Source organism: Gorilla gorilla, chromosome 15 (genome assembly GCF_029281585.2).
Source record: "Gorilla gorilla gorilla isolate KB3781 chromosome 15, NHGRI_mGorGor1-v2.1_pri, whole genome shotgun sequence".
Lineage (NCBI taxonomy): Eukaryota > Metazoa > Chordata > Mammalia > Primates > Hominidae > Gorilla > Gorilla gorilla.
Window position 1 is genome coordinate 106478566 of NC_073239.2, and position 18328 is coordinate 106496893.

Consider the following 18328-nt stretch of genomic DNA (forward strand, 5'->3'; position numbering starts at 1 on the left):
TGAATTCCATGGAATGACTGATGGATGCATGGATGGATTGATGGACTGTCCAATTTAGAGGATTCCATGAAACGTTGGATGGATGGATGGACTATCCAATCTAGTGAATTCCATGAAATGCTCAATGGATGAATAAAATGCATGGATGAATGGATGGAAGGATGGCCTGTCCAAAGCCATGCAACAAGTAAATTGCAGAGCCAAAGCAGCTCCCACATCTTCCAACCTCTTCTTGGGGCATCATTCCCTTGGTTCCCCCACTGCCTTTGCCAACGTGTGAGTGACATCTCTGAAAAGACTGGTGAATCAATCTCTAGATCCAGAATGAACTTACCAAACAACTTTAGGCCATGTTGTTAAGAACAAACAAACAACAAAACTGTGTGCATCAATTTACATATCTATAAAAGAGGCTCATACTTAATACTGGAGTTTAGAATACATGGAGAGGTAAAGGAGGAACAAGAGAGAAGCCTATGAGATAACATTGACAAGTTCCTTCTTCAAAAGTACCTCAATCGAAAACTGTCACAATAGTAAATATAATTAGATAACAATAATAATACCATATACCACAGTTTATTACTATCCTTTCTTCTGAGGCTTTCAATTGGAACTGAAAACACAATTGCTAATTAAATGAGACAACAGGAGGTATCATTTTCCAAATGGAACCCTAGTGATATAAATGAGTTACTGCAGCTTCTCAAATTTCTCACTGTCACCCAAAGGGGGGTTGGTTAATCACTTGGCTAGAGTTAACTCAGAAAAACAGATCCACGTAATGTATTTGTTCTTCTGCTCAAAACGCAGTTCATTCATGCATTTCCTAAGTAGCTACTGTGGCCACTATAAGGTCACAAAGATGTTAAAACCCAGTTCCTCCCCTCAAGGAGCATAACGTACCCAGAGCGCACAGATGGCACAAAATGTAGCCAGGACTTGGATCAAAAAACGAAGGCCTCTGGAGAGGAGATAAGAAACAGGGGACTCATATTCCTGGTCTTGGAGGAGTCCAGGTAAAGAATAAAAACAGAATTTTGAAGTGAAGACAGAATGAAGCAGGAAGCTGCCATCTCTAGGGGGCTTCAGAAGATTCTGTTTTCCTTTTTCCTTTTCTTTTCTCTTTTTTTCTTTTTTAAGATGGAGTTTTGCCTTTGTTGCCCAGGCTGGAATGCAATGGCACGATCTTGGCTCACCACAACCTCTGCCTCCCAAGTTCAAGCAATTCTCCTGCCTCAGCCTCCCAAGTAGCTGGGATTACAGGCATGAGCCACCACGCCTGGCTAATTTTGTATTTTTAGTAGAGACGGGGTTTCTCCATGTGGGTCAGGCTGGTCTCGAACTCCCGACCTCAGGTGATCCGCCCGCCTCAGCCTCCCAAAAGAGCTGGAATTACAGGCATGAGTCACCACACCTGGCCTTTTATTATTATTATTTATCTATTTATTTATTTTTGAGACAGAGTCTCACTCTGTTGCCCCAGCTGGAGTGCAGTGGCGCGATCTCCGCTCACTGCAACTTCCGCCCCATGGGTTCAAGCGATTCTCCTGCTTCAGCCTCCTAAGTAGCTGGGATTATAGGCGCCCGCCACCACGTCTGGCTAATTTTTGTATTTTTAGTAGAGATAGGGTTTTACCATGTTGGCCAGGCTGGTCTCGAACTCCTGACCTCATGATCCACCTGCCTCAGCCTCCCAAAGTGCTGGGATTACAGGCGTGAGCCACGTGCCTGGCCACTTTTCTTTTTTTTATTTTTAAAAATTTAGTTGTATAATACCAAATTCTTCACTTGTCTTTTAACTGAAACCTTTCCCAATTTGTGCTTTTAAAGGGGTTTGAAGATAAAAAGGTTATGTAGTCAAATGGAAATTTGAGAAAATGAAATAAAATAAAACAGCATCTCCTAGAAAAGGATATAATGTGCAGTTTTGACCAAATTAATTTAATGTTTGTTTTTTAGGAGCATCTTGCTGGCTAGTGTTCTGAAAAACACAGAAAATACCGGTCCAGTGAAAATGATACATAAAACACTCCCCTGGTTTTATTTTGCCATTGTCTCAGTTTAAAAGAAAAACAAAATGGGATGTCTATAATGGAGATATGAAGCAGGGCTCATAAGTAGGGTCAATAACAAAATTTCAAAATCATATAAACACAACCTTGGGTCCTGCTCACCACTTACATTGTGTGACTTGACTTAAAAATTGCTTCCACTTTCTCAGCCTCAGTTTCCATATCAGTCAAATGGGAATAATATTAATTGCCTCTTAGGGTAAGTAGGTGTATTTATTGAGAAATTCAAGCCAAATCATCCAGCAGAGTACTTAGCCCAGAGCACACTTTGATGGTCAGGAACTGCTGCGTGAGACACTGATGGGTGACAGAGAGAGGCTCGTTAGGGTTAGTCCACTGCAGCTGTGCCTTCTGATACTAAAACAAAAATATATTCAACTTCAATGTTCTTGAAAAACTAGACATAGGCTGCATGAGAAAAGAAAAAGGAAACATACCAAAATGGAAGAGAAGTCTGAAGAACACTCATCTCAAGCCAGATTTTCAAGGAAATGAGTTTAATATGAAATTACAAAAACAGTGCCCTCGGCTGTTTCTACTTTTCTATGAAATCCGATAGCCAGATATCACGATGCAACAGAACAAAGAAAATGCAAAGAACAGCAGGATAAATACTTTTAGTTGTTTTCTCACGCCACTCCTTCAAATTGGTGTTTGCAGCATGGTAGTAGAAGGTAATGCAATAACCATGTGAAATTTACAGCAGACTTTAGGATTGTGGACATTTCTGAGCAAATAGAGATAACAACAAAAGCCAAGAACAAGTGACTGTGGGGTATGTGGTTAGATCAAGACCTTGAAAACAGATGCTTTACCTAGCCAAGTAAACCAATGTTTACCACTGTCTCTAAAAGGCATGCTTAACATAGACCTAAAACTGAAGCAAATCCTTACACTAGAGTTTGATAGCACTTTTTTAAAATCTTGCATATAAAGTTGGCTGGAGACCTAAAGCAACCAGTTACAAAGAAAATGAGGCTGGGCACGGTGACTCAGGCCTGTAATCCCAGCACTCTGGGAAGCCAAGGCGGGCGGATCGCGAGGTCAGGAGTTCAAGACCACCCTGGCCAACATAGTGAAACCTCGTCTCTACTAAAAATACAAAAAAAAAAATTAGCCGAGCGTGGTGGCACGCACCCGTGGTCCCAGCTACTTGGGAGGCTGAGGCAGGAGACTCGCTTGAACTGGGAGGTGGAGGTTGTAGTGAGCCGAGATCGCAACACTGCACTCCAGCCTGGGTGACACAGTGAGACTATGTCTCAAAAAAAAAAAAAAAGGAAAATGAACGAGTTATATGCCTTTAAAAATCAAATTTTGTTAGGATAAAACATCCAAAGACTGCTGCTGCTAAGAGAAATCTATATGGAATGTTCCTTGATATAAGTGACTCAGATCAGGTCTTAAAAATACTTTTGTTGTGCAGAGATTTGCAGTAGTAAGTAGGAAATGTCTAATAAGTGTTTGCAACATGAAGGAACTGAATGAATGAATGAATGAATGAATGAATGAATGAATAAACTAAGTGGCTGAGTCAGAGTATCTCTGGCTGAGTCACAGTATGTTAGAATTGGAAGAATTCTAAGATTCTTACCAATTTTGATTTCAATTTGTACATTGTGTCATTGGAAGCTCAGGACCTCACCAGACAGATCTCTCGCAAATATTTGTTGGATATATGAATGGAACCAGAGCTACAGAAACAAGCACTTTTCCTTCCTGGTTCAATTCAAACACATCATTGTGGGTGGTGCTGTAAGAGGTGTTTGAACCACATCAACTCCATCTTGAATAGGAGCTGAGTAAAATAAGGCTGAGACCTACTCGGGCTGCATTCCCAGACGGTGAAGGCATTCTAAGTCACAGGATGAGACAGGAGGTCAGCACAAGACACAGGTCACAGAGACCTTGCTGATAAAACACTTTGTGGTAAAGAAGCCGGCCAAAACCCACCAAAACCAAGATGGCCACCACAGGGACCTCTGGTCCTCCTCACTGGTACACTCCCACCAGCACCACGACAGTTTATAAATGCCACAGCAATGTCAGGAAGTTACCCTATATGGTCTAAAAAGGGGAGGCATGAATAATCCCCCCCTTGTTTAGCATATCATCAAGAAATAACTATAAAAATGGGCAGCCAGCAGCCCTCGCAGCTGCTCTGTCTATGCAATAGCCATTCTTTTATTCCTTTACTTTCTTTATAAACTTGCTTTTGCTTTACTCTACGGACTTGCTCTGAATTCTTTCTTGCATGAGATTCAAGAACCCTCTTGGGCTCTGTCTGGATCAGGACCCCTTTCCTGTAACAGTGCTATGGCTGGGATTTTGCTCCCTGCTCTGCCACTCTGGACATAGCTGTACATCCTTGAGCAAACTTTTTCACTTCTCTGGTTTCCTTACTTGTAAAACTGGGCACATGGAACTACAAAAGGTCCCGTGCATCAGCAATATTCTAAGATTACTCAGGAAAATATAAGCCCAAAGACCCAAGTTGTTAAAGGAAAGTGGTCCCGATCCAGACCCCAAGAGAGGGTTCTTGGATCTCGCGCAAGAAAGAATTCAGGGCGAGTCCGAAGTGCAAAGTAAAAGCAAGTTTATTAAGAAAGTAAAGTGGTGAAAGAACAGCTACTCCATAGACAGAGTAGGATGTTCCTGAAAGTAAGAGGAGGAACGCATCCACCCTAAGTACAATACTCGTATATATGGGGAGATGTGCTCTGCTACAAGGGTTTGCGATAAAGGATTAATTTTCTTAATTACTATATTTTGCAAGAATCGATATTATTATCTTTAAAGCAAAATTAAGAGTGCCTTTGTTCTCCAGATATCGGGATATCTGGACACTCCCAAGTCTGAGTCTGTTTAGTAAACACTATTAATTTGTTCCCTTAACCGTAAACATCTAGAGGCTAGGAATGCCTAACTTTCTGAGAACGGAGCCCAGCAAATCTCAGCCTCATTTTCCTAGCCCTTGCTCAAAATGGAGTCACTCTGGTTCGAACGCCTCTGACAGACTTTTCACAATTAATAAAGTTCAGCATGATCAGAACAAATAAACACAACCTGAGGTTAGTCAAGTTCGTCATTGCTTTTGTCGAACAGCTCGTTTCTCTACCAAACCACAAACTACTTTCTGCATCTTTTCTACATTTGTGCCTTAGAAAAAGTGGGGCTGATGAGATGGCTTGGAGCAACCCCTTCCTTGTCTACCCAGAGAATTTCTGAAGTGTATTAAGGAGATTCATAATTTGAGATGCAAGTGCCATTTCATTAATTGGCATTCTTGGAGATTTTGATTTTTTCCTGCCATCGATGGGTTAATATGCTGAGATCTTCTTTTGTTTTACAAAGAGGCAAGGAAACACATTTGGCTGATACAGTCCATTATTAAAATTGTATTTCAGCAGTGGCAAAGAACTCCAGCCACCTGACGCTGGACTTAGGCATCATCTTCCTGCACTACAACCCAAAGCTATTACATTAACAGCAGAAGCAAAACAATGGGGCTGCCAGCAGCACAAACTCCCCTGGTAGAAGGAAACCATCAATCCTGCTGGTGAAGTATGTAGCTACAAAAGGAGAAAAGACACTCTTTGATTGAAGTGTAAGAGGAAGGAATACACAGGTGCTTTTCAATCAGAGCTGGATCACGTATACTTGAAGAAATACCAGCTTCAACCACCAGATAAGTTTGCCTCTGGAAGGCACAGCCGACAAGTACACCTGGTGAGGACTTGGAGTAAGTATGGGGGCAAATGAGGTCAGTCTTCTCTGCTCCCCTTCAACTTGGATGCTCACGGTCCACACCCATTGCCTGTGAGGTAGTTTCTACAGAGATGAAACAACGAGCTTCCTTAGGGGCCAAGGAGGCACAAGACTGACCTCTTTAGCTTCTACAGTGCTAAGTAATATTAATAAGCTCTAAGTCTTTATGTAGAAGTCAACGAAATTAGCAGTAGGGTTTAGAAGCCAGAAACACGGTGCTGGGTTATTAAAAAAACAAAAACAAAAAAACCCCGACCATTCTTTTCAGCTAAACTCCAGCTCCAGTTCTCTGGGCTAGAATAGTAGTGTTAATAGATTCCGCCTCGACTAAAAAGGGAGCCAGTGGCAGAAAATCTATTCCTCCGGCAAGGTTGCTGGGCAACCAGCAAGCTTTTGGCATGTGGCTGATGTCTCCAGGCAGCCCGGACTACACAAAGTAAGCTCTTCCATCACTTACAACTAACTTGATTTTGATGGATTAAAACTGAATAAAAATGTACTGTAACTCACTTCCAAATTCAGAAATCAGAGAGAGACAGAAAATATCCCAACACCCAGCTAAAGACTAACTTATCAGAAACACTAGGATTCACTGAAGTGCCTTCTACTGGGTGATAAATCTCTTCTGCATTCTAGTATACAACCGATTTGGTTTTAAGACCAGAATATCCAAAACCAATGGGGGTGGGGGGGAAGTACTCAAAATATTTTGGAAAAATATTAATGTTATGAAGATGGAGCTTCGATGTAATGGATTCTGGTGTCAAATGCATCTTTATGCCTGGTATTTTGCTTTTTAATTTTGTATTTTTAATTTTAATGGGTATACAGTCTGGTACTATTTTAGCTGCATTTTTTTTTAAGAGATTCCTTTTTTTTTTTTTTTGAGACAGAGTCTCGCTCTGTCACCCAGGCTGGAGTCTCCTGCCTCAGCCTCCCAAGTAGCTGGGACTACAGGTGCCTGCTACCACGCCCAGCTGATTTTTTGTATTTTTAGTAGAGATGGGGTTTCACTGTGTTAGCCAGGATGGTCTCGATCTCCTGCCCTCGTGATCCGCCCGCCTCGGCCTCCCAAAGTGCTGGGATCACAGGCGTGAGCCACTGTGCTAGGCCTTCTTTTTTAAGACAGGGTCTTGCTCTGTCTCCCAAGCTGGAATGTAATAGCGTGATCACAGGTCATTGTAAACTTAAAACTCTGGGCTAGAATTTAGCCACAATTATTTAGCAAAATCTCCTTTTGCTAACATCTGAGGACATCAGTCAATAATCAACAAACCCTTACTAAGGGTTCTGAGATCCCAACCTTATGCTGTAGGGCGACAGAGAAAGATAAGACCTTGGGCCAGGCCTTATTTGGAATACATTTACTATCAGGACATAAAGTAAAATGGCCTCTTCTCATCAGCTACAGTAGTCCCTCCTTCTCCACGGGGGACAAGTTCTAAGACCCCCAGTGGATCCCTGAAACCCCAGATAGTACCAAACCTTACACACCTATGTTTTCTCCATCTAACGGAGACAGCTACTGGGTGACTTACAGATGGGTAGTATATACAGTGTAGAAATGCTAGACAAAGGGATGATTCATGCACCGGGCAAGACAGAGTGGGACAGCACGAGATTTCATCACAATCCTTAGAGCAAGGTGCAACTGAAATATACACTGTTCATTTTTGGAATCTTCCATTTAATATTTTCAAGCTGCAGTTGACTGTAGGTAACTCAAAGCATGAAGAGAATTGTGGATAAGTGGGGACTACTTCTTCCACAAAAGGTTAATTTGGCATTTACTATGTTCATTTCTGAAAGATGCCTCCCAGAGATACTGAACAAGCTGGCTGGACTCTAAAAGTGGTCAGTTTTTCCCAGGGTTCTGGAATGAAGCAGGCCTACCTGCCAGGGCTCTGAATGCCATAAATACCTTCACACCTGATGTCTAACTTTTCTTTCTCTTTGAGAAACACACGCTTGATAGCATTTGTAATGAATCGTCACCTTCAGTGAGAGCCTCTTCAAAAAACTGCACATACTGGCATGGACAGGACATTTCCTCTTCTTTGCAACCCTGAACCTGGGATCTCATTCGTCAATACGGGGGCCACCAGAGGAGAGACTGAGGGTAAATGCAACCAAAACAAGAAGACGAGCAATCGTGCCCACATGTCTAAGAGTGTCGGGTGAAACCAAACTGTGCCTACTGGCTCCTTCTAACACGGAGAATGCATATGACTTCTAGAGAAGCACTTTCATGGTCCAGCCATAGCATGTCCCATTCGTGGCCTCCCCAGCTCCCAGTCCATTACACATCCATTACCCCGTTAGTCAGTTTCCATGTTTCTTGCAACACATTAAAATGCACTGCAAGAGCTAAAAGCAGCCTCCTCTGAAACCATTATGATGATAAACTGCAACTTGATGGAAACTGATAAATTATTATTGCTCCCTAACAATACATATGCCCTCAGGTAACAAAAAGTTGTTAATTTTAATATGAAAAAGAGGCCTAATGGGTATCCTCAGGAGCTTGTGAAGGTAACTGATCTGTGGGGCAGAGCTACTCTCAAGTCCAACACTGGCCACCCTTCACAAACGCCACCCCAGAAATCCTTTGCTGAGCCACTGCTCCCCAAACTAACCTTTCCCTGTTACCTATAGCTCTGCCTGTCCATGGAACCTTCTCTACTTTACAGTCATTCTTTGCCTATTACTTTCCTCTCTCCTACTAGGTATATGTGCCCCACGTGCAGTCCTAGGTTCTTATTCACAGAGTTAGACGCTCAATCAAGGTTAGATGATTTTGTTTTTCACTGGAGGAGAACACAATGGCATGTAAACATAACCCCTGAAAAATTAAAACTTTTTAGGTTTCTGGATAATCTGTGCTATCTGATCAAACTGTTAGCTCCAAGATGTAGAAAGAAGAACCTATGGTATGAATATTAAGTCAGCCAAACAGCTTTACCCTTTGTATGGGAGTGCTTTCTCCTTCCTGTAAATAGCCTAGTAAATGGTTGTTTTACAGAGAATTATTCAGTAAGGAGAAGCCATGGAAAAATTAAGAGGAAATGATTTTTTCCCAATAGCTTCTTTTCTTTTTTCCTTTTTCTTTTTTTTTTTTTTTTTTTTTTTTGAGATGGAGTCTCGCTCTGTCACCAGGCTGGAGTGTAGTGGCGCAATCTCGGCACGCTGCAAGCTCCGCCTCCCGGGTTCAAGTGATTCTCCCGCCTCAGCCTCCCAAGTAGCTGGGACTACAGGCGCCTGCCACCACGCCCGGCTAATTTTTTGTATTTTTAGTAGAGACGGGGTTTCACCATGTTGGCCAGGATGGTCTCAATCTCTTGACCTCATGATCCACCCGCCTCGGCCTCCCAAAGTGCTGGGATTACAGGCGTGAGCCACTGCACCCAGCCCCAATAGCTTCTTTTCTTAAAATAATTTTTTATATTATAAAAGCAAACCAAATTTCCTGTATAACCTTTGCCCTTTTCACATATATGTATATACATACACATTTTTATATACACATATGCATACACATATGCATACACATACACACATATACATATGCAAACATTCATATATACACACAGAGTCTCGCTCTGTCAGCCAGTCTGGAGTGCAGTGGCGTGATCCTGGCTCACTGCAACCTCCGCCTCCCAGGTTCAGGCAATTCTCCTGCCTCAGCCTCCCAGATAGCTGGAATTACAAAGCACCTGCCACCACACCTGGCTAATTTTTGTATTTTTAGTAGAGACAGGGTTTCACCATGTTGGCCAGGCTGGTCTCAAACTCCTGACCTTAAACGATCCACCCACCTCAGCCTCCCAAAGTGCTGGGATTACAGGCGAGAGCCACCACACCAGCACTGACACTAGGTAATTTATAAAGAACAGAGGCTGGGCAAGGTGGCTCATGCCTGTAATCAGATTGCTGATGGGAATGTGAAATTGGATAACCACAGTCATTGTATGTCTTGTGCTTCTATAACAGAATACCAGACAGTAGGTTATTTATTTATTTATTTATTTTTGAGACATAGTTTTGCTCTGTTGCCCAGGCTGGAGTGCAGTGGCACAATCTTGGCTCACTGCAACCTCTGCCTCCCAGGTTCAAGCGATTCTCCTGCCTCAGTCTCCCAAGTAGCTGGGGCTACAGGCACGTGCCACCATGCGTGGCTAATTATTTGTTTGTTTGTTTGTTTGTTGTTTTTTGTGGGTTTTTTTGTATTTTTAGTAGAGATGGGGTTTCACCATGTTGGCCAGGCTCGTCTCGAACTCCTGACCTCAAGCAATTGTTAATTGTTGATTTCCACTAGAATTTTCACATTGCCTGATGAGTATGCCACATTGCTTCTTTCAGATTTATTGATAATAGCATCCCATTTGTTTCCTATCTAGAAATTATCATTTGTAACCAATTATTTGTTACCTCCTAGTTTGCCCAACTCCCCAACGGACTGTGAGCTACCACAGGTAGATACTATTTCTATCTTACCCTCCATTGCATCCCCACTGCCCAGCACCAAGGCTGATGTGAATGTTTGTTGAATGATCACTGCCTGAATTAACTGATTATTTAAATAATGCCTAACTGAAGTTCTAGCTTAGTTGAGGGTCTTCGAAATAAAGCTGGTGATTTAGCAATTTGCCAGGAGATTTTGCTTCACAGAAACCCTTGCAACCCAGAATTCTGAAGCTAGTTACCTCCTCTAGGAAATCTCAGGAAGCCAGTCTCTAAACCTAGGAGAGAAAGTAGGAGGTGGAAAGGGGAACTGGCAAAGGGAAAATACTTTCTCTTGTTCAAAGACAGCATTAACACTGGACACACCTCTGTTCATTTATTCACGATAGAACACTTGAGTTGAAATAAAAAATATCTATGTGTTTTTAAACACAGCTTTGGGACAAGAAACACCCCATTCGCTTACAGTAAAAATTACCTTTCACTTGCTTACTCCTGCCTGCGCTTTCTCTCCCTCCCACCCTTAATCTCTGCCCTACATATTTCCAAGATTTTCTCAGATGGTATTTTATATCATTTCCTAATTATTCCTCACATGTATATTTATGTTTGTCAGAATATCTGCATGTATGCGGCTAGGCTACATATACGGTTATAAAGATGTGCACATATCACAGCATTACTTATTTATTTACTCTTGCTAATATAGCAGGGTAACAGAGACGGAAAAATCAAAGCGGTAGATAATTTAAAAATTATTCATATTTGACTCTAGGACACCAACAATTTACTTAAACACTAGACTTCTATTCTTAATTCCATTTAGCTTAGGCTATTAAGACTAATTTATGTTTCAAAGGCATACACTAACTAATCGTATGGGATAATGTATGTAAAAGTATTCTGTAATTAGAACCTTAATGTAAATGTAAGTTAGTACCATAATAATGATGATTTTTCTTTTCAATTTATATATATGTATGTATGTATACATGCCTATATATTACAAGATCTAGGTATCCTAACACAATTGTTTTCAAATACCTGCTCACAGCCAATACTGGTCAGTGACAAAGTTTTCAAAATGAGAAATATCAGAACAAGGTATTCAGTTTTTTATAATGTGCCGGGCGCGGTGGCTCACGCCTGTAATCCCAGCACTTTTGGAGGCCAAGGCAGGTGGATCACCTGAGGTCAGGAGTTCGAGACCAGCCCGATCAATATGGTGAAACCCTGTCTCTACTGAAAATACAAAAATTAGCCAGGCGTAGTGGCCGGTGCTTGTAATCCCAGCTACTCGAGAGGCTGAGACAGGAGAATTGCTTGAACCTGGGAGGCAGAGGTTGTAGCGAGCTGAGATCATGCCACTGCACTCCAGCCTCGGCGACAGAGTGAGACTCCATCTAAAAAAAAAAAAAAAGAAACTTATAATGTTAAATGTATTACATTTTTAAATGCTCTTTATTCTGAAATTAAATTCTTACTCATGTGTTGTTTGAAAGGCCTTTTGTTTTATGAAATTATAGTGATAACAAATGATAATTTTTAAAGTCCTTATCTGTAAAAAAAAAAAAAAGAACATTTTCTTTTGAAATGTTAACTAATCCATGGAATTGAAGAATCTGTTAAAAGCTAATTCAGGCAACAAAAACACCAACGCCTGTCCATGGTCTATCTGAGAAAAGAAAGCAAGGCTCCTCTTAGCCTTCAACAATCCCAATTACAACCACATTCGAAACATCCGGAAAGACGCATCCTCTGAGCAGAGCCCTCTCTGGCCCCAGGCACTCCAGCACCTAGTGGCTTGTGTGAGCTCACTTCCTACTCCCCAATATCCCCCAAAACAGAAGCACCACTTAAGAACAAACCCCAAATCTTATACTAGTCCAAGGTGGGGGCGGGGTGAGGGAGGAATTGAATCCAATTTATTATTGGCAAACAGACTTCAACGTTTCCATCTGATGGTTCAAACATCCATAACAGAATTGGTATTTCTTTTCAGATTCAAGGCATGGCCAAGTCGCACAGGCTCACTTCAGGGTCCAGTTTTCATCTTGGAGGCTGCAACCCAAGCGAGCTCCCTGCCCTTTGATCTGGATGGAGCCAGTGTTACAAATATGCTTGTATTAAGCTATCTCCAGTCTGCCTGAGGGCATCAGCCTGGAATGCAAGGATGGGAGTTTCAGACTGTGAGGTTCCCAAGTCTTCATTCACATTACATTTCTTTCTGGCAGGCTGGCTAATGCTCCTTCAGCGTGATGCCTGTGAGCCATGGTAATGCATGATGGCATCACAAGCAGGACTAGAGAGTTTTGCCTCCATCCTCCAGGCCAAGAATTCAGATGAAGAACAGGAGAACTACAAGCAAACACCAGTACTCTAAATTACACCTTTATCATGCAGCTGGCAGGCACTGACTGAGCACCCAAGATCTCCAAACATCATGCTATGAGACACAAAAGATGCTCTGTGGTCCTTGGCCATCAAAACATCCATGTTCCGCCACCCATCTCTGGGGTAAATGAATCCTTACGTGGACCCCATCCCCTTCCATTCTGAGGCCTTATCCTCCTAGAGTTGACAGGGCAGGCCTTCATTTTCCAAATCACAATGTATAAAAAACTTGTTATAGCTGGAAGACATTCTGTGTGAAATAATGTACAGTGCACAGCAAACACTTCCAGTAGCACTGCCAGCCCTTCCCCATTTCCTGGACAATCTACTGAAAAATCTTCCTCTCATTCTTTCATAGGCTGAGGGTGTCTGCTGGGCCAAATTGTCTGCCGGTGACAGAGAGAAACCAACAGAAAGAGAGACAGATGCCCTTGACAAACAGCACACTCTGCACTACACCTGTGTGACTTGTCACCAAGAGATGTCCAACAGTGGATGATCAGAGATGGGGAGAAAGCAGCTCACTTATTTTTCACCAGCTCATACCACATCAGTCATAATCCAAAACAAAAATCAAGAACTCCTGAGTCCTCGGGCGACTGCTTCATGCAAACACAGAAATGGTATAACTGCGACCACTGTTTTTTGACTCTTCCCCAAAAGTAAAGGTACTGCTTTTAATACCATGCTTGCTGGACATCCATCCTCCAAAACACAATGCAATCATTGTAAGACAGAGAGAGCGAGAGACTCTTTTCTGTGGGGGTAGGGGCAGGCAAACTAGAGCCTCTGCAGACACGCAGGGAAGAAACAGTCTTCTACTTCTTGTTGGAATAATGGTGGGACGCACACACGAATGTTTCTGGCTCGCCTTAAAAGAAAGAAACTCTTTCAGAGAGCAGAGCCCTTAAACATCTTATCAGCCTTTGAAGTTACGCACAATGACATCCTTTGGTTCCTTGCCCGGGATAGAGGTTTAAGCTTTAAGACTCCATTTACTTACCAAGAATTGTAGAAATGTTTTCACTGCAGCAGAAGGCAAAAGAGCTGACTTATTAAGCAGTAAGTGATAGGATGGTGAGGTGGAGGACAACATCCTTTACACGGGGCACCCGACTGTGCTACAGGGCTCAAGAGCTGTGGGTCTAACTTTCTGGGGTTAATTTCCTTGATTTCCTGTCTTCTGCACAATCAGATCAGTTTTGTGAGACTAAAGCCAAAATCCTAGAAGCAGAATAGGTTCTGATCCATCCACTATCCCTTCAACCCGTCCCTGGTCCAACCTGTCTTACTAACTAACACTTGTCCTTCCTCCCAACACCACTAGATCACTACAACCCATCTCACACCCCCGACAAAAAAGGTCACAGCACTCAGCTCCCCCCAAGATACAGAGTTCAGAGTGCTGGTATCTTTTCCCATGAGGAGCCAGGAAAGGAGAGGGCCATGTGCCAGCTGCTGCCCCACACAGTCCTCTAGGGCTTCTGGACGAGTGTGTAGTCCCCTCACGGCAGGTCCTGTACATCTGGTGGACCACTCTATGCCTGCACACTGTGTCTCCAGCCAGCACGGTGTCGAGTATGTAGCGGGTACTCATGACACGCTTGTGGAACAATGGCCTGGTTGCCCCCACCCCTACCCTTCCTCTTTCCTTTCTGCTAGATACTCATCCAGGGGTACACTCTATTTTTAGGGCCTCACCCATGACGAAATCCCAGACATCAGAACTGCTTCCCAGAGCTGTTTGGTCTGTTTTTGTTTTAATCTCACGCCACAGCAAAAATTCTCATGCAACACCCCCAAAAGCTGGGAACCCAGAGATTCTAGGAACCTAGTACTAGTCACCTAAGAAAAGGTAAGAATATCACATGCTGCTGTTATCATGGTCTGATGATCTCCGGAAAATTAATTACTGAATTGGAGCCAAACACTTGAAGGAAAACAGAAGGAAATCTGTTGCCTTGAGATTTATCTTTCTTCTTCAAAGAAAAGCGCACGGTTGCTTCTATAGTACATGATGTTAAGACAGGACTTGGGCCAGTCATTGTAAAGAGCATCTGAAAAATCACTCCGAATTGTGTGTTCAGTTGTTTTGTGAAGGATATAACTATTTATTTACTTAAGTGGGGCCAGAAAAATTCTGTGAAAATATCAGCTAAACTCAAGTCTCTACCAGCAAATACGAGCATGCAGTTCACATATGTGTCACCGTCACGTGTATTATCTCTGACTTATACATAAGAATAATGTGTAAATAAGCTGAACCCATTCAAACAACCAAATGATTTTAGTTCGCAATAGAAGCATAAACATAACCCTTGGTTTAAATGAGGTTTTTACTCTAAATTGTCTATGTACACAATAAAACAAACTCCTTGCAGGGGCCTGGAGGGTGTCTCCACATGAGTTGTGTGAATTCTCCTAATTAAAAGTGTTGGGGAGGCTGGGCACAGTGGCTCACACCTGTAATCCCAACACTTTGGGAGGCCGAGGCAGGCAGATCACCTGAGGTTGGGAGTTTGAGACCAGCCTGGCAAACATGCCAAAACCCCGTCTCTACTAAAAATACAAAAGTTAGCTGAGCGTGGTGGCGTGTGCCTGTAATCCCAGCTACTCGGGAGGCTGAGACAGGAGAATCGCTTGAACCCAGGAGACGGAGGTCACACTGGGCGGAGGCTGCAGTGGGTGGAGGTTGCAGTGAGCCAAGATCACACCACAACACTCCAGCCTGGGTAAAACAGCGAGACTCCGTCTCCAAAAAGCAAAAAGTGATGGTGAGTCAACATGAAGGGACTCTTTCAAACACCCCATTTGGCAGGTGTTTATGGTGGCCTCTATGAGAAAATTGTCAAGACACTTTGGGAGGTCAAGGCAGGAGGATCCCTTGAGCTCAAGAGTTCAAGGCAAGCCTGCGCAAAATGGCGAAACCTCGTCTCTACAAAAAATACAAAAGTTAGCTGGGCGTGGTGGCATGTGCCTGTGGTCCCAGCTACTAGGGAGGCTGAGATGGGAGGATCACTTGAGACCAGGCAGTTGAGAATGCAGTCAGCAGTGATGTCACCACTGCATTCTAGGCTGGGCAACAGAACGAGACCCTGTCTCAAAAAAAAAAAAAAAAAAAAAAAAGACAATTGTCAAGAAATCATTTCTGGTGTGGGGGGCTACATTTGGCCTCATAGCCAAGAAGCCACACAGTTCCCCATAATTACATAATGAGGACAGTCTGGTGGGGAAAGACTATAAAGTAGTGCTTGTGGGTTAATTGAATTAAAAGATAAGCCTAAAGGAACCCTTTACTCAAATAACATGAAAGTGAAAAAAAAAAAAAAGCGTAAAATAGATTTAGAAAGCAAAACTCAGGAGGTAAAAATGACCAAATACTAACTTTTAATTCCTGATGAAGCAGGAAGGCAGAACTTGAGTCACATCTCAAGACGTTTGACACCCCAATTAGGATCCTCAGCCCCTTGAACAGCTATGTAATTACCCCGGAGATGAATTCCCCCGGCAGCCCCACAAGCCTTTCCAGCCAACTCCATCGCTCATCCGGAAGTCAGGGAAAGGGAATATCTAGGTGAGGTTCGATGATCACAACTACTCAAGGATTACTCTGATCTCAGAAATAAAGACTGGCAGATCAAGGGGAAAGCGCAGTCAGGACTTTTTGGGTCATCAGAACGGTGAAAATAAAATCACTTTTTGCAGTTGTAAGGAGTCAACACAGGTTAGTTTTCCAGAGCCTAAATAGTAAAAGGAAAATAGCTTTACCCTAACAAACAAGAAGGCATACGAAAGTCAAGCAAGACAGAGGGTAGAAAGAAAAAAAGATACTAATTCCACTAAAAGTGACTTTCTTCTTCGTTTTTTTTGTTTTGTTTTTTTATTAGACGGAGTCCCGCTCTGTCGCCCAGGCTGGAGTGCAGTGACACGATCTCATATCACTGCAACCTCCACCTCCTGAGTTCAAGCGATTCTCCTGCCTCAGCCTCTGGAGTAGCTGGGATTACAGGTGCCCGCCACCATACCCGGCTAATTTTTGTATTTTTAGTAGAGACAGGGTTTCACCAAGTTGGCCAGGCTGGTCTTGAACTCCTGACCTCGTGATCTGCCTTCCTTGGCCTCCTAAAGTGCTGGGATTATAGGCATGAGCCACCACGCCCGGCCTACTATGTTTTGATTTTTTATAGAGATGAGGTCTCATATGTTGCCCAGGCTGGTCTCGAACTCCTGAGCTCAAGCAATCCTCCGCCTAGGTCTTCCAAAGTGCTGGGATTACAGGCAAAAGCCACCACACATGGCCTCTTTCTTTCGCTTTTATCTTATTGGAAGAAGGAGAGTTAGGGCTTTGGTTATATTTGTTGTTGTTCACTTTTGGTTTTCCATTTACTTTTGTTCTGTTACAATTTTTTAAAATGGTAATATCTGGATATAGTATAAACTTCAAAAAATTATCAAGAATATGCAGGGAAAACTTTCTCACCTCTGTGGCCAGCCACTCAACTCTACTTCTCAACAGCAAAAAAAAAAACAAGAAACAACAAATACTACTAAAAAAGCAAAAACAAAAGAAAGAGAAAAACCTAAAATAATTATCTAAATCTAAATCTACTGCTGCATCATTTCAGATATAATCTATGCAAATACTAGCATTTCTTTTTTTTTTTTTTTTTTTTTTTTTTTGAGACGGAGTTTTGTTCTTTCACCCAGGCTGGAGTGCAGTGGCGTGATCTCAGCTCACTGAAATCTCAGCCTCCCAGGTTCAAGCGATTCTCCTGCTTCAGCCTTCCGAGTAGCTGTGATTACAGGCACCCAGCACCATGCCTGGCTAATTTTTTTGTATTTTTAGTAGAGACTCGGTTTCACCATGTTGGTCAGGCTGGTCTCAAAGTCCTGACCTCAGGTGATCCACCCACCTTGGCCTCCCAAAGTGCTGGGATCACAGGCGTAAGCCACCACACTCAGCCAAATATTAGCATTTCTTTCTTTTGTTAAAATAATGTGGTTTTTTTGTAAACTGTTCTGCACTCTGCTTTTTTCACTTAACATACCTCAGAGATCATTCCCTATGAGTATATCCAGAGCTGCCTTACACTGTACAAGTGCAAGTACATCTGTAGGATAAATATCAAGAAATGGAACTACTTGGCCAAACATATGCATTTCCAGTTGCAATTAATATGATCAATTTGCTTCCCGTGAAGAAATGTATCAACTTATACTGCCATCAGCGACAGGAGGAGGCTCTGCTTCTCACCTCAGCCATTCCCTCAACAGTAGTCTTCTCCATAGAAAGTAACAGTATTATCAACTTCACTAATTGAACAGGTAAAAACAATCTCTTGAGGCTAGTTTGTATCTCTTATTAGCAGTAAGGATAAGCATCTTGTCGTATGCTTAAGAGCCACGTATATTTTCTGTCAACTGCATGTTCATATCTTAGGTGATTTTCTAGTACTTCCTGTTCTTTATTAAAGGCAGTCTCTAGGAAATAATATCTACACTGGTCTTTTGGACAGTGCTTTCTAGTTTTCTAAGCCCATTCATTCATCCTAATTTGATAATCACAATAACCAGGTAAGGAGGCATAAAATATTATTTCTTTTTTATAGCCAAAAGAGCCAAGGTTTAGATGG

At 42.5% G+C, this 18328-nt stretch overlaps 1 protein-coding gene and 1 long non-coding RNA gene across 10 annotated transcripts in view; one reads left to right on the top strand and one right to left on the bottom strand.

Moving 5' to 3' along the window:
- FOXN3 (forkhead box N3) overlaps positions 1 to 18328 on the bottom strand; it is a 460655-nt gene that overhangs the window by 379084 nt on the left and 63243 nt on the right. The window lies entirely within an intron of this gene.
- On the top strand, positions 6221 to 14907 carry LOC129526595 (uncharacterized). The gene is made up of 4 exons (XR_008671263.2): positions 6221 to 6276; positions 7799 to 7959; positions 12536 to 12818; positions 13054 to 14907. It is a non-coding gene; the product is annotated as an uncharacterized lncRNA (long non-coding RNA).